This window comes from Ambystoma mexicanum, chromosome 14 (genome assembly GCF_040938575.1).
Source record: "Ambystoma mexicanum isolate Mex_15411 chromosome 14, UKY_AmexF1_1, whole genome shotgun sequence".
NCBI lineage: Eukaryota > Metazoa > Chordata > Amphibia > Caudata > Ambystomatidae > Ambystoma > Ambystoma mexicanum.
This window is the reverse complement of record NC_090940.1, coordinates 249,656,182-249,679,865: the sequence shown is the minus strand read 5'-3', so window position 1 is coordinate 249,679,865 and position 23,684 is coordinate 249,656,182.

Here is a 23,684-nt window from a genome sequence, read left to right as displayed (position 1 = left end):
GAAATAATGTTTTCTGACAAGTAACATAAGCGATATTAATAGGGGGTCATTGTCAATGCAGTGGAGCGCAAAAGAAAGGTGGTAGCAATGTACATGTTACATTTACACCACCAGGTATTTATGTGCCTTCCAAGGCATAGGAGGGAAACAAAGTGGAGTTTGGATAACCGCATTGTTATAATCCTCCATCTTGGAAGATCACCTGGTTTTACACCTGCTTTATATTTTCATGGTCGCGTAAAACTAAATGATACTTATGCAATACGGCTCACGTTTATACCTGGTAGATAACAGTCAGGTTTCATATGAATCCATAATAAAACTCAGTTTGCAAAGCGTAATTTGCTCGTGATCTGTAATTTTTTACAAAGCGGAGAGTAAAAGTGAAGAGTAAAGGACATTTCACATCATTTTTCTCTTCACTTTTGAGCCAAGCTTTGCAAAATGTTGAAAAAATTGCACGTGGTGGACCCAACAGCACATAAATGTAAAGTTTTCAGTCCCTTTTATTCAATAGACATTTACTGCAAACTGACTCCACAGTCAACATTAGTAAAACACATTGCTGAATACTGCAGTGAAGGCAGGTGTTTGTACTATGTTTATTTCTAATGCTATTTTCCTTCACACAGTAATTTGCAGATGTTTGGAATTACTGGCTAAGTAAAGACAAAGTATTTACTACAGTCATATATATATATATATATATATATATATATATATATATATATATATATATATATATATATATATATATATATATATATAAATGAGAAATGCATTAAACAATTACAAACACCAAAACTAGTGAATGTATCCATGCATGCCTAACCCCGGGGACATTGAGACGCTGTCGCGAACCAGTTACATTTAAGAAAAAAGTATTTTGCCCCTCCTGGTCATAAGCGTTGTCTACAGGCAGTCGTGCGGGAAGTCAATGGTTTGGGGCATGCTTAGATGAAGAGCCAAGTTTCTTGAGCTTTTCTGAAGGCTAGGTGTGATTCTTATGCTCTGTGGGTGGCAAGGAGTTCTAGTGATTAGCCGCAAAAAATGGGAAGCTGGAGCCAGCCCCTCTGACTCTTTTGAACTTTGGAATTGCAATGCCCTGGGAGTGGGCTGGTCTCGTTGGTCTACCGGAGTTAGGTCTGAAGATTCTCTGCAACAGGTATCCAGGCACTTTGTTTGATAAGTACTTGTGTATGATGGTAAGAATTTTGAAGATTATGTTTTTTTTTTGTTTTATTGGTTAATTACATTTAAACCTTAAACATTACTTCAAGATTAGTTCCTTACAAAATAAATTTCCAAAAGCCATTGTCCATTTCAACCCACGACCTTCCTCTTAGTTCTCAGGTTTCTGGTTCAGACCTAAGGATTCTACTAGTTGGAGAGCCACCAGGGTTAGGCCTAGATTGTCTACTGCCAGTATCCCTTCCCAACACTCATCATCAGTTTCTTTGTCGAAAAGGCTTCTATATTTGTTCAAAAAGAGCGCTCGTCTTTCGGTCAACTTCTTACAGTTAAATACCAGATGTTTCAATGTCTCCGGATTTTCTTGGCTGTTGCAGAACCGGCAAGAAGCATCGTCTGGGGAGATCTGTTTTCTTCACAGTTGTACTTCCCTCGTATGCAGACTATTCAATCGGCATCTCAACAGTAGATCCCGATAGAAGGGGATGGGAATTTTGCCAAGTATTTAGGCAATTGATTCAGTGCTTTTCATTCCCACCATGGGAGAAAATCAGTCTTGCTCTGTTCCCTCAGTGCCAATGTCTCTATCTAATCCTTCCTTTGTAAATTCTTTTTCACTTTAGTCGGGGTGTCCATCAGCATTTTTGTGTCTATCTCATTTGCTGTCAAGTATTCGGTACAGCGTGATCCCCAAACTTGTAGCAATTTGTCCATTGGGATTGCCTGAATATTTAATGGCTCAAAGGGGATTGCTGGTGTGGGGGTCATGCATTTCTCAAATAGGCAAAGGGTTCTCCACATTGCTATGGATCTTAGTGATTCTAGACGTTGTTCGTATCTGATCATGTACGCCGGAAGTGAGTTGGGCAGTCGCAGAACCTTTTTCCAGAAGTACATTTCCATAGTTTCCCATACCTTCCAAGATAGATTCTAAAGAGATTCTGAGCCATATACCAGAACTGCCACCACCTTTTGCTTGTAGACATTCCATATTGGGCCTATTGAAAACTTCCCGTAGCGGTGATGGATGGCTCTCCCCCGGTTGGTCCATTTTTACAATTTATCTTTTAGTAAATTCAACTGTCCTTGTTCATTAATATTTCTATTAATTAGAACTCCCAGGTAAATAATGGAATTCACATTTTCCAATTTTTTTTACCATTGATGAACCAGGGTGGTGCATTCCCTTTTTTGATTTTTCTCTTTGCAGCTTCCATTATCATTACTTTGGACTTGTTCGCATTAGCCGCATATCGTTTTCATCAAGGTATTGCTTGAAGGCGTCCAATCGTCTTTGCAGACCAATTTCTGTCTGGTCTACAAAGACCAGATCGTCAGCATACAAGATCCAGGGTAGCCCTTCATTTATCTTCGAAGGGAAAGCACGGACATCACGTTGTGAATCACCCAGAACCGCCATGTATAGTACAAAGAGGAAGGCTGCTAGTGCGCATCCTTGTTTTATTCCTCCATGTGTTTACATTTTTTCGTGTGGACACCATCCCTGGTTAGTCATACTTGTATTTGTATACAGACATTGGATGGCTTCCTCCAAGACGGCAGGCAGTTCCACTTTTTTATTTTGGCCCATAGGCATTCTCAATTTACAGTGTCGAACGCTTGGGCCAGGTCCATAAATCCTAAGTATAGCCTGCTATTGGACTCAAGCGTTCGTAATTTTAATAGATTCAAGATGAATACATTTAGAGAAGTTCCCTCTCCCGCTGAAAAGCGGTTGGTCGCTTGTCAAGAATCCCTGATGATATTGCCCATTTTTTGAGGTCTCACAGCAGAAGTGAGGCAAATTACTTCCGTATTGAATTAAGGAGGGCTATTGGCCGGTAGTTTGTAGGATTACTTCGATCTCCCTTTTTAAAGATATGGACTATCAACGCATCTTTCCAAGATGGTGGGAGTTTTTTTTGTTTTCAACACTTGGGAGAAGAGCAGCGTTATTAAATCCGCCCAGTGGTCTTCATTTGCCTTTAATGTGTAGTTTGAGATACCGTCTGGTCCAGCCGCCCTCAACTGGTTCAGGCTCTTGTACATTTTTAAGATATCCTCACGAGCAAATATGATGTTCCATGGGTTATTGGTTTTCTCCAACTCGACTAATTGCGTCTCGACCGGTTGCATCGAGGCTTTATTTTCATAGAGTGCAGTGTAATAATCAACCCATTTTTCCTCGGACACTTGAGTTATACATAATGCTGCTTGGAAATTGTCCCCATGATTTATGATATCCCAGAGTTTTCTGCTGTTGTTAGTCGATATTGCTGCTAGCATTTTGTCCGCATCATATTGGGCATGCTTTGCTTGAGTGGCTTTTCGCCAGTTTTTATATTTTTGTTTCAGTTTCCACACTAGATATTCTTTATTCAGATCTTCAGACTTTTTCAGTTTATTTAGGTTTTTTTAATATTCTTTTCTTTTTAGCACCAATTCAGGGTTGTAGGCGTGATTCTTTGTGATAAGGGGTGTCTTATTTACTCCCTTTTTTATTACGTATTCATTTAACAGCCATCGATAGTCCACTTGTCCCGGATTCTCTTGGACAAATTGATCATAGTTCATTACCTATTTGTACCACAGGTTACTTCTACTTTATTTAACATCAGGGTTTGAGGCTCTTTAGTCAATATAGACAGTTCTGTTCTCAGCAGTTCATGATCACTTTTGCTTATTTTTATAATCTCGAAAGATTTTACCCACTGTAGTAGTTTGTCAGAAACTAAACAGTGATCAAGACACGCTCTACTGGATCCTATGTGCCAGGTGTCGGCCCCTCTAATGTCACCTGGGGTTTGGGCATTAAACATTTTCATGTCTCGTATTTCCATTTTGTATATACAACGGAGGGCCCTATCATTGAGTTGAGAGATGGTCTTTACTTCACCGTCTTTGGATAACAATTTGATATTTAAATCCCCACAGATCATTATTAATTTGTCAGTTTCATGCAGCATAGCTTTGTCCAATGTTTCCATGATGGCCGTTAAATAGCTCTCTGAATTGTTTTTTTTTGCTCCAATATGTGTTTATTAGCAGGAGATTCATTAGGCTATCCTTTAGTTGCTTCTGGATTTCCAAAATTTGGACGTAGGGATTGGGAGTACAATGGTTCTTAACCTTAAGACCACTCCCTATTTTAACTAGGGTCAGTAGACCTGCATACGGTCTTCCGAGGGGCCACCTCATGGCAGGATTTATAAACACCTCATAGTTCTAACAAACCGCTTTGTTTTTTATCCACATTTCCTGAAGGGAGACAATTTCATACTGATTGAGGAAATTGGCCTCTCCAGAGTACAGGTGTTGAAAACTTCAGGTGTTCCATGAGGCACAGAGAAGACCATTATCACTTCCAGACCTCTCATTCTATGTTGATTTAGTCACCGCTAGTGCCCCAGCAATCCACGCCCAGTCCTGGTGCTGTTCACTCGTCGGCTTCCTTGATTTCAAGGTCTTAATTTGTTTTCTAGAATTGTCTACGATGAACTTAGGAATTGCAGCACATTTTTTCCCGGTTCTTTATGCCTGCCTTAGCAGTAGTCTCTAAGTCAGTTTCCTTGGTCCTTTCTTCTGGACTAGACTTTCTTCCATCGATTTGTTTAGCATTGTTTAATTCTTTAGTTTTCTCTCCGTTGTGTTCTTCATTGGTATTTTGCTCCCTGAACTTCACACACTGTATTGGTTTGTGGTGGCTTGGTTTCTCCTTGATACCACTTTTAATTATACCCTTTCATTATAGTCCGACAGCTCATAGCCCCTACCCTCCAATTCCTTTCTTGCTGCTATGATTTGGTTTTTAATTTCAGTTCAGACCAGATGTAGTATTACTGCGTCCATCCTATGTTCACTTTCAAATTCAACTATTCTGATGTCGTTTGAGGAGAGATTTCTTAATTTAGATGTTTCTCTTAGTAGCTTTACCACTTTTTCCCTATTTAAGATCAATCGTTTAGATTGATTAGCCATACAAACTAAACATACTTTACGAGACTCTTCCTCTCTTGGTGAGTGTGTTCTATCGATCTTCGTAGGGGACCTTTGGCACAGATTTCTTTACTTCTTTTGTCTTCCTTTTTTTTGATCCGCTTTCTCCCCTATTTATTTCTCTGCAAGTTCAAGTCCGACCTCAGGCGGCCACTATTTCTTTCGTTTATCTTCCAAGGTAACAAACTCTGTCAACTTATTGTCCTTCTCCTTCTGGAGCCCTTCACTTTGGTTAAGTTCTTGTTTTCTGTCGCCCTTTAGGTTTTTACTCTGAGGGGTTGGTTTCTCTTTTGGTTGTGGTTTTGCCAGCTCTTTCCAGACATTACCTTCAATTTCTTCACATTCATCAGAGTTTAGGTCATTCCATTCTTCCTCCTCCTGATTATTTTTGATGGCTACCAATAAATCACTCAGATCGGCAGTGCAGTCCATGTGAGATTCATTCGAGGCAGATACGGATTGTTCTGTGAATGCGGCGAAGCCGGTGGAGACGTGAGGAGTGAGGTGATCCCTTTTCTAAGACACTGCATAGAGCCTACAGTGTACTTCTTCTACATCAACAGTGTTATGATCTTGGCTTGAATATGGGTTAAAGATCTTTTTCCCTGGCATACATCAGATGACCGAACTGCTGTCATCCTGCGACATTTAGAAAAAGTCATCTTTGAGATCTGAAGGCTTTTATGTGGTTCCAAGACCACTATGCGGCCTGTGAGAACCAAAGGCCAGTTTTGCCTGATACACATGAGCCCCCTGCAAATAATAGCCAGAGGTGACTGAGAACTATATGACCTGTGTGAATAACAACACCTATCACCTACATTTTGGCACGCACAGAAAGATTTCATCACTGTTCTGTATATTATATTTTGTCCTGAAGAAGGTCCAGACAATCAAGGGCAATATTTGTGCCACCTGAGGACCGAAACATATGTAGATAGGGGCCACCAGTTTGGAAAGGTGGTCTAAGGAAAATGTACCTAATTGTAAAAGAAAATATAGGGCTGAATTTAACATTTGTTGCTAACAGAAATTGTTACAGTGTGTAATACACTGATGATATGTGCTAAAAGGTGTGGATGACATGAGATTTTGAGTTGGTATCAAGTGTATGAAAGGTGGTTTTGAGAGGTGTGGTCCCAACTAGGTGGACATATATAGTTTCTATGGTTGTTTTATAATGTGAAAATAAAAATAATGTATATATATATTTTCTCTTTGGTCCTGGATTGTGATGGGAGTCCATTTCATGTTATTATTTTTTCAACCTCACTGCTTCCAACCCATATGTCTGATTGAAGCTATATTGTTTAACTGAAGGGGTTGGTAGTTTAACAGGTATACCTTTGTGAGTTCTATAGGTTTCAAAGCCTACTGCTGATTGTTGTTGACAAGTATATTCTGCTCTGATCAATTAATCTTGTAATTCTTTTTGTAATCACTCTTGCATAAATAGTCTGTGCGTTCCCTATGGCACAACTCCTGTAGCATTCTCAGCTTTCTATCAGGAATATATTGATTAAGTGCATTCACCAAAGTTAAAATGATTAATACGAGTGCTGCTAGTGTTCAGGAGAGGCAGGGCGTGCCAATGACTAGCGTCAATGAAAGGGAAGCTTGCTCCGCCACCTCTAGCTCTTTTCACTTTGGGAACTATACGTCGGTTTGCCTTGGGTGTTCTCGTACGTCTTTTGTAAACAAGGGATCTGTTTACCCTCTGCGCGAAGTAGGGTGGGCTGTGTGGTTGATTCATTTGTGGGTTAAGGCAAGTGTTTTAAAGAGGCCACATTCTCTGATAGGTAGCCAATGGGCTTGTCTCATTGCAGCGGAGATGTGTTCCCTTTTGGGGATGCCTATTGCAGCATGGAGAGCATTATTGTGGATGGCTGGAGTTTCACAATTTTTTTTTACTGACGTACCTGTGAAGAGGATGTTGCAGAAGTCTAGTCTTGACCTAATTATGGCTCTCGTAATAGTCATGCAGTTTTTGGTGTTAAGGATGGGTCTGGCTGCGTTTAGTAGTTTTGTGTAGTAGGCTGCAGAGGACGCAATGGCACTAATTTGCCTGTACATGGAGAGGTTAGTCTAGGTAGATCCTGAGTGTTTTTTTTGGCCTGAGGTACTGGGATACGGGTATTACGAATAGTGAAGACTGAATATTGGCTATCGAGATTCTTTATGTTCATATGCCACATCAACGTACCAAATACCAATAGGGCTGACTTAGCCTTTCCTATGTCTGAAGCCTTGTGTATAGGTTGGTGAATTTAGAGCCTGTTGTGCTACAAAACAACTATCTTGCAATACATTGTGGTAGCTTCAAAACTAAAATAGCCTCAATAGGGTGAAGGTCTAGAACTGGATTCCTGCAGACGGGGGTTGCAAAACCTGGGCAGAAATCCAAAATAATGATCATAAAGTGTTAGCTGGTGATTAAGTGGCAACATTAAAGACTGCGGAACCAAAGTGTACATTGTCTGTGCCAGTGCCCAGCACAGTGATCTTGGACAAATTATCTAATACAACTGCATAGTACTTAAAAGTCTTCCATGAAAAGACTTGCCTGCTCCCTTGCTGCTTGCTTTATTTAGCCCATTGCCTGACCTTTCTATGTAGGCTATATGAGTAGAAGGGGTCCTAGACCGAAGAGAGAGGGCCAAATGTCACGGCCTCTGGTCTGAATATTTTCAAGTCCACCTACCTGACACAAAACAAGGTTTTGTGTAATTAGAAGCACCCTTCTGCAAATCATAAATATCAATCCACAAGTCTGTGTATTGGGTTATTTAAAGCTTGAAATTACAATAGAAAAACATAAATGAAATCTTTTGCGCTCATATCATTTGGCATTCTGGGATTTCTACACGTTCATTGATCATGGAGCTAGAATAATTCTGATTTTGTGTATCATGCTCCTATATTGTTTTGTTTTTAAACATTGTCATTTTAGGCTATGTCATTTGTGTACTTCCCATGTCAGTTCTACAAAATGGGAGGATTAGAAATCGGAAACAAAGTGGCAAAGTACAGAAATTGCAGAATGGGTACACATTTTAGCTTGAGCACTTACGGCCAGATTCATAGAATATTTGCCCGGTTCAAAGTGAATTTGCACTCCTGAAAAGTGACTTTGCAAAGCCGACACAAACCCTGGTTCATGGAACTGTGCAAAGTGTATTTCTGCAGTGCAAAATCCAGGCAATGTCAGCGCATAGTCATTTTTGCAGTACAAAATATGCTCTTCGAAAAAGCCTCATTCTTAGCTTAACTGTGTGTATTGCTATCTTGTGTAAAATGATATTACCCATTGATATATTGCACGCCACAGCCATTTGTTTCTTTGCACTCTGATGGCAACACCACTTAAAAACCATAGCCCTCTTCTTATCTTAGCCTATGTCCGAAAGTCCAGAAACATGTACCTTCCTTGTAGATTCTCATCTATATGTGCTATCTATTCTATGGTATGTGAACCTTTCTCGTTGCTTCCAGTTGTTCTCTTGTATCTGCGCTTGAGAACGTTTACATTTTGTGAGGCTGCTAATTTGAGTCATATCTATTCTGTGGAATGCAGACAATGTTCACCCTTTTCACATGACCAATAATCTGTGCCCTGCATTTATATTTCAGCCTGTAATCCTTCTTTGTGTGTACTATTGTTAAAACGTGTCTGTCCCTATACTGGGACACAAGTACCCTCGTCCCAGACTGCTAATGTTGCCCGTGAAATGCTGCTAGTTTTTACTCTGATTCCAGCAAGGATGAAGAAGTTAAGGGGACTGGAAGGGAGTACTATACTTTTGATAGCTACGACGCTGCATACCAAGCAACAGGTTGAGAGCACGATGCAGGGGTGCAACAAGATATTCTGGATTCCACAACTTCTTTGGTTCTGGAGTGGGGGGCTCCAAAGGTGTCTGTGCCGCGGTCCCCAATATTGGTTAAGATGGCCCTGCAATCACATCTATTCTACAACAAATGGGAACCATACAATTAAGGTGGCAGTACTTAATTTGCAACTGCGTCCGTCACATTCGGCCGGGGCACAATATGGAGCCCACACACGGCTACGTATAGGACAATAGTAAAACCATGCACATGTCAAACTTGATCGACTCACCCAGAAGTAACCCCAGAGCTGGCCGGTGGGAAAGAGGCAACATGAGAAGTGCAGTGCACACAAGATAAGCATGCAACAGCACAACAGCTAGTCCAAACCCTTACATTAGCACAGTCCCTCAATCCCATCTTAGATCAACGGTTTGTTATGCAGAGAAGCAGAGTAGTGGCAACAACTGGCTAAACAGGTCGCACACCAACATAAAACTTCCCAAAACGCTCAAGGCAGTAAGAAGTTCCAATTTAAGTTAGGTTACTGTATCTAAAAGAATTACACAGCCTTAGGTCCCATACCCCACATCTGCAAGGGGTTTCAAACCTGTGGGATGAACATTAGGCAAGAAAAACAAGTGTCAAAATATGACATATCATTAACAAACAGAGCCCACAACTGACAACACAATACACGTGCATTTACAAAAAAAACAAGCCTCACTTCTAAATACAACTAATCGTAGCTCCGGTAGGATCAACACTATTTCAGGATCAAAAGCAAAGATGTTTTAGCTGCTGAATGCAAAAATACGCATAACATATGGTGCACGATTCCTACCCAATAGGAACAGGTATATGTCACATTGTAGGCAATGTTCCCAGTAAAGCCACAAAGAAATACCAGGCTAAGGGAACTTCTATTTACAATGATCACTGACTGACACAGGGCTAGAACCTTTGGATCACAGTGAATTAGAAACCTCAAGCAGGGAGAGGATTATCTGCGGAAGCATGGCACTTGGAGCCCAAGAGTACCTTTAAATATGTGGGCTCGCTTGTAACCAGACTTGTTTGCAACCACAATGCGGAATTCCACCCTTCTCCCAAGACCTTTCTGATAAGCAAGGGGGGAAGATTGTGCTTCAATTCTAGGCAGCATCATCATTTTGTCATCGGTTGCTGTTGTGGAAAGATCTCCCAGGCCAATTGACAGTAAATCCACTCATGCCCGCTCACAAGGCCTGAGGGTAGTTCCATACATTCCTCAAAGCCAACAACTTCTCCTCCATAGGACCCCTTTGCATATGTGGACCTACTGAAACTGCTCCTTGGTGGTTGGATGAGACCATTGCTGCACCACTCATTGAAGGAAGTTATTCTATAAGCCCCAAAAATCCAGAACTGCATGGTTTCGGGGAAAACCTGCGCCAAGGTGGCTTGTCTCAGGGTACGTATCACAGAGTGCCTCAGTGAGAGTAGAGAAAGGGCAGTAGGTACCAGAAGCCATAGGCATTCTGAGTGTGGTAGTGTGTAGTCCCCAAGCCATGCCCAAGCAGGCTAAAACAATGCTTGCATTTCCATCCACAGCAACTCCTGTGTGCCAAGGTAACTCTACTGATCATTTAGGGCCTGAATTGTTGGATGGACTTACCTCTTTTGCAAATGTGATGCACATGGGAGTTACTCTCGGTGCTCCAGATAAGATTCTAAGGTGGAAGTATGTTACTCCCTGTTTTTATAATTGGAGAGTAAATGCAATTTCAAAAGAGTAAAAATGAGTTTTCTCTTCCGCAAGCGAGTAAAAATCATGTGACATGCTTTGAACGTGTGTGTTAGGTTAAAAACATACAACAACAAAACAGAGACGTATATCAAAACGTGGCTCAAAACAAGGTATGTAAATATAAAGAAGAGACAGATTAATACAATCTCCATAACAATATAATTATATGTTAAATCTTCTCTTTCATCCTATTGCATAGTCCTGAAAAAATGGAGTAGACTTTAATAAAAAACTCGTCATCCAATTTATTTTGTCAATATGACATATACCACAAAACCTATCATGCTTGTAAAAATTGTGAAGAACACCCAAAGAAATAATTAACCAATGAACAGAACCAAAAAAAAACAATACAATTATATGTTGCTTAGAATACAACAATTTTAACATTTCATCACAAAGACACAATTCGACAGAAATGACATTTCTTTCCAAATAGTGTGTCTGAATTTCGTGATTCCCAACATGTTTCTGTCCATAGCACCACGTCAGGAGATGTCCTAATTTGGTGATAATTAATTTCTAGTACTTATGTTTTGGGTGACCTTTGCATAAAATCATTCACTGTGCTGATTGAATACTGCTATTTACGCATGATGCACTCCTTGACAATTGTAGACATAATTCCACGATTCTATTGACTTAGAACCAAACTTCGAACAAACATCCAACTGGCCTCTGAGCATCACTTCTTTAGACCCACAATTGACCACTACCAATCACATCATTTTTTCAAAACGTCAAATTCCACTTCAAGTTCTGTGAGTTATTTCATAAACGCACTTTCAACCATGAAAGTGCATGCAGACAGCAGAGGTGGATTGATCTCCATAGGGGTCCTTCTTGGGGTAGTGTTTGTTACCTGTATTATGTATTCAAAACAAGGTATAACGTGTGTTAAAAATTTACCTACATAAGAACTTGCATACCACAAAACTTCATCTTCATCTATGAAAGTAGCTGGACCCAAGTAGCTGGATCCAAGTAGATGGGAAAAGATGGCACTTTTGTGCCCTCCTGTTCTGCAACTATGTTCTATTAATGTCTCTCCTGGTTGGGCTGGCAGAATCTTGGGTATTCTTGTTCTGTTCGTTATTACCACATATGAATACAGGCCAGGACACATTGCTAAAGAGAGGTCTATGTGATGATCTAAACTGGACATGACAAGTGAGACCTTTTCTTAGTTTAGTCTCAATCTCCATCTGAGTCACAGACTGCTATCAAAAATGACCCACAAGTTAGCATTGATTAATAAAAGAGCGCACTACAGAGCTACCCTGAATTTAGCAGGCCTAGATTAAGTTCAAAGGAATGGTCAATCACCTTCAAAAAAAGGTCATTTTGTGACAGATCAATGGCCATTAATATTTAATCAGTGACCTTGCACACCAACCTGGAAGGCCCACCCCATGTATTACCCAATAATCTGGTAGCAGCTTTCTTGGTTACCTCCCCTGTTGACACTGTCTGTGCCTGCCTCAGTGGATGCCAGCATGTCTGCTCTTTATTGTCCAGGTTCTGAATTTGGGAGTGCTCTGTATACCATGTTCTCAGATTGTAAAACCCTTAAACAGGATTCATGTTCCAGTGTGTCTTATAAGAGAGATATAACCCTGTATAAAGGTGTAACAGCATGCTGTAATGTGCATGCTACAGCACCATCTGAAACGTGTGCACACCCACCCATTAGTTGTCAAAAGCCTGAATTTACCTAAGATTTAAAGACCTATTGCAGCCACTTTCCATTACTTACATGAAGCCAGCAATAGAAAATGGGTGCACCCATGCATCAGTGGCTTACCATGCTTACCGAAATAAAATATTTTTTGTGTCCCACATCTCTCCAGGCCTACTTCTATTCTTCCCAGGCACCCACCACATCCTCTTCGCTCCCCTATGGGCAGTAAGTTATTCTCTGCAGCATGACAGCTCCTTGTTAATGCAAAGCTGTTGCTTTTGGAGTTCATGGTTTCCTGGTTTCTAGGTCCAATCTAAAAACGCCCCACAGCTCCAATAGCACATGGCCCTATCCCGCCATGGGTCAACTTGCGTTCCCCCCAAGCCAAGGATAAAATGTTAAACCTAGCTCATGAAAATAGAGGGTACCAAGATGTGTGATGGCCGTCATCCAGACAGTCCATTAATTTCTTAAACAAATGCTTAGATCACACTATTTCTCTTTGCCTTAGGCAGTTCTTTTCCCACATCTTCATGTGTGTCCGTTTAGCGCTGAAGCAGCCAGAGAAGTAATTGGCAGAGCTATTCAACAGCATCTGACTTAACTCCAGAGGTCAACCAAGGAGGTGCCAGCAAAATACCCATGCGTGAATGATAAGCAACACTAACCAAGCAAAACCAATAGCAATTCCCTAAGGTGTCTTTGGGAGCTAATCCACATTTTAGGCTGTAGGATGCTTTCTTGTGTGTAGGAAGGGAGGTTTGCATGCCTGGTATACTGCCTCCCCAACTCCTATAGCACAAACCCCACAAGATGTTCCAAGTAGAAGACCTGGTACAGTGAAATAAAAAAAATTAAAGGATGAAAGACTTTAGTTAAGAGGTGAAGCCAGGAAATCAGCCCATTTTGGATCATAGACACTTGACCTCATATCTCCTGATCTCTAGTTGGTACAAATGTATGTTATTGTTCCAATCTATTAATACACATTTAGCCAGTCAGATAGCACAGTGAGTAGAGTGTGTGCTTTGACATCTGTGCAGAGCCTGCCGATGCAGGTTAGAAGCCCAGGAGGGCCAGACTCAGCCTTTCATCCTTCCAAGGTCGATAAATGAGCACCACACACCGTGGGTATTAATAAGCTCAAATGCCTGAGGGGTTGTAGCATTATATAAATGCAAATTATTATTATTGTTTAGCAAAAACGAATTATTGTATTTGTTTGTTTTCTCTATCTGGAAAAGAAAACCGCAAGTACCAGAATGTAAAGTAATGTTAGCCACCGTTGACACAACGTTTCAATTTAGAAATCCAGATTCATGCTGATGACATTCAGCTAGTGGTTTGCATTGAATGCATTGTGGAGAGCCATTCTACCAACAGATCCCATGCACAGCTGTCTGAGATATGCCCAAAGTTGGATGAAAAACATTGGACTGCCCATAAGTAGGGAGAGCCTAGTTACATGGTCACCGTGCATCTGGGAAACCATGTTCAGCAGGCTAGAATACTTTGGGGTGCCACCCATTGCAGTGATGCCTTACTACTCCATGTGCTTAACTGCTCTTGCCTCCTGCAACAGATTGGGAGGCATGCTGTGCTTGAAAGGATATGGTTAGCTCAAGAGCAACATGTGTGTCCCATTAAGGGTCCCAATCCCCAGTCAGGCCAATTCAGCCCTAAATCCAAGGTAGGAAAATCAAACACCATGAATAGGTACCATGACAAATAATTACAGTGCTTGTATGCAGTAAATTTACCTGAAGCGCTTATTAATTCACCAAATTATTATTCTTTTTATAGACTGTCAAAAAGGCAGGGATCTAGTGCACTGGTGCTTCTACATGAGGTGGGAGCACAGTTACATCCTAGGCACACAGCTATGGAGGCAGCACTCTTATCTGATGACCATTCATCCTCTGATTTAGCTATCACACAATTGGGGCCTATTTCAGAAATTGTACATAATTGCGCATGAAAATCAGCAAGATCGAATTTCCAAAGGAACACATTAATTAATCTACCATCCCACCGCCCCTTTGAATGCACCTAAGATGAAAGCAAGTAGTCCCAAATAAAACCCAGGAAAAAACATTCAGTAACCTTACCCAGGAGCAGGAATGCCATTTTATTAAACTTTACAATGAACAATGCAAGCAGTTTAACACTCTGGACCCAAAGTGGAAGCAGGCAGGCACTTTAAATGAACAAACCACTCAGATTTCAAGATAAAGGACACTGATGTATTTTTTGGGCTTGTGATTTTAAAGCTAACAAACCATGTGACTAGCACTGTGCTTATGCGAATGAGACTCACGGTCAGTGCGGGAGGATTTTGTGTTGGACAATGGTCTTTATGTGGGTGGTGAAACGCAGATGTTGAGGATTTGTTTTAATTTATACTAAACATGCCAGATGCCATTAGCCTTGTGCAGCTCTGGGTGGGGGGGGGGCCTGAACAGTGAGGAATACCTGCCACCTCTCTATACCTAAGTAGAACTAGCGTGCAGGAGAATAATAGTGTTTCACATGCACACATCTGCATTTGGTATGCATCTGCTACATGGCTATGTGTGTTCAGTGCTGCCTGAAACTGCATATCTTGGGGTTTTGTGGCATGCTGACAGTACCAAGAAGGCTCAGGTCTTCTACAACTACCCAGATGTATTTAACTCGGGCAGTCGTGCAACAGTCGGCAAAAGGCTTGGAAAAAAACTTCAAGTTCCTCGTCCTGTAGTGCTTCCCCCAGAGGCCGAAAGAGGTACGGGCTTCAAATCAAAAGAGGCCTGCCTGCGTAAAGAATACACAGAAAGAAAAAACATGTGGCGTTTTTACAACATTTCCATGCGTAAAAAGGGCAGATATGCCCCTTATCTCTAGGGCTGGGTACACAAAATTCCATGTATTGACAGGCCCCATGGATGGCTAGGTCAAGAAATCTAAAAGACGATTAACTCCTGCCAACGAATTGCCTGAAGCCTCTCTTTCCTTAAACTCCACCTTGTCTTCGATATGTGAGCCAGGCAGACTTAACCAGAGAAGTTAAAGCACGTGTTTCATTAGTTGGCCCTTCAGAATTGGCGTCTGGTGTTCCCAGACCTGCGGCCTTACCAAATGAAAGTATGTCTCAGCAATTGTTCACTATGACTGATAATCCCTATTTGAATAGAGATAATGGGCCTCATTCCGAGATTGGAGGTAGCCATGGTGCTATTTGCGCCATGGCTGCCTCCAATACCGGGTCCGGCACCGGTCTTGTTCAATGGGGACTTACCGGTGCATTCCGACCCTGGAGGGACCGGTAAGTCCCCATTGAACAAACCATTCCCCATTCCCATTTGAGCCCCCATAGGGCTCAATGGGAATGGGGAAGTAGCTAATAACGATACCGCAATTTGCGGTACCGTTATTAGCGCCCTGGTCCCTTAGCGGGACCCGTAAAGAACATGTGGTCAGACCAAACATTCTTTGAGGCTCCCACGAATAGACCTCAGAATTTGGCAGTAAGGGATTACCGGCACCGGTCTCCTTACCGGTGCCCCGCATCCCTTACCGCCCAACTTGTCATGACCCCCAATGTACTGCAACTACTACATCAAATACCTCATTGTGCTGGTTGAGCTGCCAATGGAGGACGATTCGACTAATTGGTCCTCAATTCACTTTATCTCTCCAGTGATTGTTGATCTTCTCCTATTATATGTGCTGAACTTTCTTAAAATAGGATATGAGTTGGAAGTTGTAGCTCATCAACCTAGTTTCACTACTGGTATACCCTTAAAGGGCAATAAGGCATTTTCCAAATTGCAGTGTGAAAAAATTATGTTACTCAAATGTCAGCATATTTTAAATGAAATTATTCACTTTGACTAATATAAATCAGAATGGGATCCAGTCTATGTCTGCTGTACTAGGGAACAAAGCCTGACCGCTATCTGGTCTTACTAAGGAGAATGTTTTTTTCTATCTAGCGGTCTGGTTTGTATCTCTTGGAATACTAGAGGATTTTGTTCTTTTTTTGAGAAACTAGTGGTTCAGGAAATTGTAACTAGTACAGATGTGTTTGCTCTCCAGGAGACCTGGACTATTTGCAGTGGTTACTGGATGGTTATACCAATATAGCTAGACCTGCTGAAAGAAAACAACTGGACAGACCTAAAGTATGACTAGTTTTTGGTGTAAGATCTAACATGATGATATATGTATACTTGCCACACTACTCCAATTATAATGCACTGGCTACTGTTATTGACCCCTCGCTTAACCATCCAAGTCACACATTTCTGCTAATTAATAGTTATGTCCCTCCTGGGGGCACATTATCAAATGTTATTGAAGGTTATGTTGATACAATTCTCACATTATGGTTGGAGGAAACCTTGGATACAATAAGATTTGTCATACTGAAGAGGAGAACAGTGTATATGGTCCTTTTGATTTACCTAAGGGAGACGTTTGTTGGTCTTCTTTTTTGGATGCTTTTGGTCTAGGGCTATTTGAATGGCTATACTTTTAAGACCGATCATTTACTGGGAAAAAAGATCGGTCCCATTCTCGAATTGATAATATTTTTATGTCTGCGTCTTCTAGGCATCTAATCACTGGCTATATACCGATTGTGACAACGGCCAGTGGTCATGTTGCTTTGACATTTTAATCGAATTCTAGTTCTTGCAATAATATGCAGAAGATGAATGGACCAGCTGCTTGTACTTTGAGGAGTAATAGGCTATGCTGGTCGGCCAGAAATATTGATCATTTTAATTAATTGTTTAATTTCTATTTTCCGTTAGAGACCTTGAACAGGTTTAGAATCTATGGGGGTTAATCTCGGCTGGGTGATCATTTTTTATTTGGTATTCAGACTGTTAAAAATCATATGCAAACTACTAAGGAAAAGGGTATTTATCTTAAAATTAGACCAGCTTGCCTTTGTGATGCTGCTACTGCTGTGCAGAAGCGACATTTGCGTTTTGAGATTAGAAAAGAGCTATCCATGACCCGGATTGCAAACTTCGATCCATTAAACAGTTGAGAAACAAGTACAACAACTGGGTTCTGTGGGTATGATCTCTCTATGCATACTATCAATTGGACAATTGTTTTTCTGCTCTTAAAGGATAGGAGAGGCCGAACATGTTGGCACTTTATGAATAAGCAAATGAAGAAAGGCTTGGTCAATTCGATTCCAGAAAATGGATGGAGTGAACACATAATTGGCTGATTCATGTAATTGTGTGCGCCGATAAACGTGCTTTGTGCGCCATTCAGCTTGCAAATCCCCATTTGTGAAACAGGGATTTGCGGGCAGAATGGCGCACAAAGCCTGTTTTTCGGCGCACACAATTCAATGAATCCGCCCCCATGTTTCTGTAACAAGAACATACTGCTGAAAGGCACTCTTCGAATCAAAATCTTTCTGTTATGTGTAACAGTTTCGAGATCTCTAGGGATTGGTTTACCTTTTCGGTTGAAAACATATCAAGCGTTATATCTAAATTGAGGCCCTGAAAGCGCCAGAGCCTAATGGCCTGGCGGATGTTGTTTTTAAGGCATATATTAATTACTGGGCAATATTATTACAGCAGTTATTCTTGGCTATTCCGTATCTAGGTATTATTCCCAGGAGTTGTAAAAAAAGCAAATCTGATCCCATTATTTAAAAAGGGCAATAAATAGTTGCCTAGTATTCATACCTTGCACTCATTAACAGGCTCTATTTCCAAAATCTATTCCTGTTGTATCCTTCAAAAGTTGAATGAATGATTTGCTAAGAAAAGGTTGCTTTCATTTAAGCAGGCAGGATTTAATTAATGGTTTGGCTCCTTGTTTAACATCTGGTGTTTGATTAATTTAATTAGTTCCACCATTTGCACTTAAGACCTTAATCTGTATATCTGCTTTGTGGAATATTTTGAATTGTGGCTCTGTTTAACATCCTAGGCTGTGGGAAAAGATGAAAGCTTGGGTTGCAACCCTTGTATTCTACATTTGATAAAACAGCTGCATTAGATACTTCTGTATCGGTCAAGTTGGACATGGATTGCCCTGCATTAGCAGATCTCCATCTCCAGCACCATCTGGTGCCATTTCCAGCATCATCAGGAGTAAGGCATCCAAGCCCCTCCAGCAGCACACCACAATGCAGGAGGCCGGTACTGAATTTGACTTTGAATCGATGGAGCACAAGCTCCCCTTAAAGAGGCCTGCCTGCACCTTCCCTTTACCATCGAGCCCGCAGTTGAATGCTGGCTGCAATGCTACAGAACCAGATGCTGCATCTATGGCAGCTATTCGACCCTCCGATTGGAGGAATACAAAAGAAAAGGCTGATTTACTATCAAGCCATCAGGCCTGTCCAGCATCCCACACAGAAGGACCCCATGAAAGCCCCATGCCTGTCTGGGCCTGTGCAGTCATGGAAGGAGTGCCGCCTACCCTTTTTCCGTTCGCTCCGCCGTTGTAACTTTGAGCGACACAGATATGTAGCACCAGCCCTGCCTCCAAATTAATTTGCAGGATCACCTGATTGAAGATCATAAGGTAAGCATAGCAGCTTAGTATTGAGCCTTGGCCACTTGCCCGGCATCTCACCTCCCATTAACTGACGAGAGGCTCCAACGGCACCACCTCAAAGCCTCCCCGCTGGCTTGTATATCTAGTCATGCTAGTGCCGTTTGCTGTACCATTTCCATGCTACTCATCTTTTATTCTCATGCTTCTGCCTGCATGACGTTGATCCTCATCACTCAGTACTCTTGCACTTTGCTGCCAGTCCCCTTCAGAAACCTATCTGACCAGCTCCATTCCCTCTCTTACCTGTTCTCTCAAGCCTCATACCTTGGGCGCATTCATTTTTGATTTACAAATGCAATCCCCCACTTCATGTGGTGCTGCTGGACTCGCAGCTACTCTAGCAACACATTGTATCTAATAGTGACTCCTACACCTCCCTTTGCCGTATGAATTTGTACCTATAATTACTTGTTAATACTGGTTTGCACTTTTAATGTAGCCCCCCAACCATATGATGAGGCTTTCCCAAATTGGGCACACATCTTAACGCTGCATTTACCTTTTGTAACTTGTACCTACGTGTCCTTGCTTAGTTGTTGTATCCCTCCTCACCATCTTGTGGGGTAGTCCAATATTGCAATTTACCAATGTGTCCTTGCTTACTTGCTGTACCCCCTCTCCATGTGGTGGGGTAGTCCAATATTGCAATTTACCAATGTGTCCTTGCTTACTTGCTGTACCCCCTCTCCATGTCGTGGGGTAGTCCAATTTTACATTCAACCTATTTGTCCTCCATAGTTGATGTAGCCCCACTCTGCATGTGGTGGGGTAGTCCATTTTTGCATTTTACCTATTTGGCCTTACAAATATGAGGCAGCCCTCTACACCACACAGTGAGGCTTTCCCACTGTGCACCCACCCTATTGGTTGTTTCCTCCTCCCACTCTTCTGTTGGTTGAACCTTTCACTGCATTTAATCTACCCTTCTACTCCCTCCCCTCTGATCATTACTCTATCCTCCCCGTCCTTCACTTCCACTCCTCCCCCTTTCCCCTCATACTGTTACTGCACCTGCACAATTCAAATTGTCTCAAGACCTAGTAGAAACGCTGTGTCTTTTCGATGTTCCTCCCCAACCTTCATTTCAACTCCTCCCCCTCTTTTTGTTACTACACTTTAATGTTCCAAATGGTCTCCCGACCTAGTAGGAACATTTTTGTTTGACTTCTCCTCTGCTCATCCCTACCGTTCACTTGCCCTCTATCCCCTCACCCCTCATTCTATTACTGCACTTGCACGATCCGAATGTCTCAAGACATGTTTTTCCCCCCTGCACCTTCCACTCCCTTGTCTTGATGCACCTTGAAACAACATTTGCCGTATAGGTGTATTATAAATACCCAATAAATAAATAAATAAAATGTTCTTTCTAATCACGGTGTCAAACAGGGATGTGTGTTGGCCCCCTTACACTATAATCTCTATGTGGAAGATATGGGGGGTTATCTTGTTAACTCTAGGATTTTCCCCGTAGAGTTGGGGCCAGCAAGCTTCCCTGCTTGACATAAACTGACAATACAATTCTTATGGATAGAGCACCTGTTGGCTACAGCAGAGTATTAATGCATTGTTCACATACTCAGCTGAAAATGGATTAAAACGTAATGTCTATAAAACAAAGGTTATTGTTGGAAATCAACATGGATTTAATCCTCGTTTTGTTTGAAGTAGTGGATGATTGCATCTATCTGGCAGTTTTAGTTAATCCTCAACTTTGATGTTCATCCCAAAACAACTGTGTTGTTCCAAAAATAGTACAGAACATATGGCTTATTGAGTCATTCATGGCCACTAGGGTTGGCTACTACATTGAAGGGTTCATTGTATTATTCAAATGAAGCCTGGTCCCCTGTATCATTTATGGTTTAGATGCTTTCTGCTCAAGGATGTTAAGTGGCTTGACCAAAAAGAAGGGAAAATCTGGAAAGAAATGTTGATGCTTCCTCAATGTCTGTCTAAGGAAGCAATCTGCTGCAAGCTTGTGCTTCCATCTCTGTTGACCCATTAAAGGATCGCTAGGAGTACTATTTATATGAAAATTATAAACCACTCTGTCTCTGATTCATTGTATGCTACGTTTGCGGCCATATTGAAGGTTCTGTGGCACCTAAATCGCAAACAATTCATGGAGGAAGTTACTCAATTTTGAGATTGAACTTCTTTTCAAATTGGAAAATAGTTTTTTATTTATGAAATCTAAAGCTCGGCTATGGGATACAGGTATGCTAATTAACAAATTGTCCTCGAAATCCACATTTTCAGAATATCCTAATCAAGGATTTCCATTCGCCAATCAATTCTCATATAATATAACATTGCAATGCTTTGCATTAAGTAACTTTATTACTAGTGACACGGGACAAAAGTTCACACTTAACAATACAGGAGTGATATATGCCATCAAGTGCCCATGTGGTCTCTTACATGTGGGACACACAAACAGATCAGCGAGAAAAAGGTGTCTCAAACATAAATCCAATATTAGCACCAACAATCTTAAATCATCAGTGGCAAGACACTTTAAAGAGAAAATACATAGGGCCTCATTACACGGTAGGCGGTAAGGGTTTACCGGTACCAGTATTTTACCGGTACCGGTAAACCCTTACCGCCTTACTACAAGGTCCCTTTGCGGGTTGGGGAATTTAACGCCTGCTTTTTGCAGGTGTTAAAATCCAACCCACAAAGGGACCAGGGAGCTAATTACAGTACCGCAATTTGCGGTACCGTAATTAGCGCCTTCCCCATTCCAATTGAGCCCTATGGGGCAAAAATGGGAATGGGGAAGGGCAATGGGGGAAGGGGGAATTACCGCCCCACCAACCTTGGAATAGGGCGGTAATCCCCCTTTCCACCAAGGCGGTGCCGGTATTTTACCGGCATGGGCCAAGGTGCTAATAGCACCTTGGTCCACCGCCTTCCGTGTAATGAGGCCCATAATCTATCCCAAATCAGGTGTATTATCTTGGAAGTGGTATACTTGTCAACAAGAGGGGGGGATAAGGTGAAGAGACTAATGCAACGAGAAATGTATTGGATCCACCTTCTTGACACAGTATTCCCAAAGGGAATGAATGAGGAGTTTAATGTGTTATGTTACTTATGATAACCTCATTCAAAATCAATTTCCATCAAATATCTACACATCAGATTGTCATCATTCACACTGTCATGTTTTTGTAAATATCAGAAATGTTATTATGATATTGTCATCAAATATCTAGACATCAGATTGTAATGAGTTACACCGTCATTTTTTTGTAAATATCAGAAATGTTATTGTGATATTCACTGCAGTCATCTATGTATCACAGACTTTTGATATTATGTGATACGGCTTAAGAGGATAATAATTCATTACACATTGTAAATAGTTTCTTTTCTTAACAGATAGACTTGATTAATCATGTATAGTGACATTCTTTTCAGATAATTATGATACTCTTCAACCCTTTGGCTAAGTATAGTTTGCATTAGAAATGCACATTGTTACACACATTTTTTTTATTTTTTCATTGAACGAGTGAATCAGCCATATTGTGTATGTATGTGTAAACTGCTATTTCCACTAATTGAATGTGCACGATTGTTCACTTTTACACTGTATATGTGCATCAATTGGCCTTGAATGTATTTTTACATCATGGACATATATCGTTATGCATGTGATATCATATTGCATTGTAGATACACTGAATTGCACCGGATGAAGGAACATTGAATCCCAAACGTGTTGTGCAGATGGCACTGAATATAAAGATTTTTGACTACATACCGAACCATTGTGGACTGAATATTTCTATGTTTTTTTCTATGAAATCCATTATTGTGATACTCTAGATTGCAACTTTACTTTGATTTACAGTATTTCTAACTATATTGGCTGATCTTCAGCACAAAGGTGTGCAGGGGATGGGAGTATCCAATTTCCTTGGATACTCATTTCTGTTTTCAAGGAGCTTCTGGAGCCAGTACGACAGGAACAGGAAGATACAGGATGCTAGAATAAGGGACCCACCACTGGCACATCCTCTCCCCAAGCCAGTGGGCGTCATTACGAGAATGGCAGCCACGGAATGAACGGTGCCGGTAAGGGACCGGCACCGTTCATTGCGGGCCGCCACATTATGAATGTGCTCACGGGTGGCAGTATGCATGTCTGGGCCAGACCAGACGTGCATACCGCCACCTGCGAGCAGGCCAGGATGCTAACAACGGACCCGTCATTAACGGGTCCGTTGTTAGCATCCTCCCCATTCCCATTGAGCTCTATGGGGGCTCGAATGGTAAGGAGATGTACCGGGTCTGGGTCCCGAGAAAAGGGAATTACTGGGCCCACAATAGTACGAATGGCCCGGTAATTTCCTTTTTTCATAGAACCTTGAGGCAGCTTTTACACCTAAGATTCCACTCAACGAACACTCAGCACCTCAAAAAAACATCAAGAATCTGTAACAGCATACCAGGGAGATTAGATAGATAGAAAACACATTACAACAAATTTCCTCTACAAAATTAATTAGTTTGAAACTGTGGCAAAATCAATATATGTATTTAGAACTTTGCAACATTAGTACAATGTGATGTCGACATCGTGTCTTGCTCAATTTTAGAGTATACATT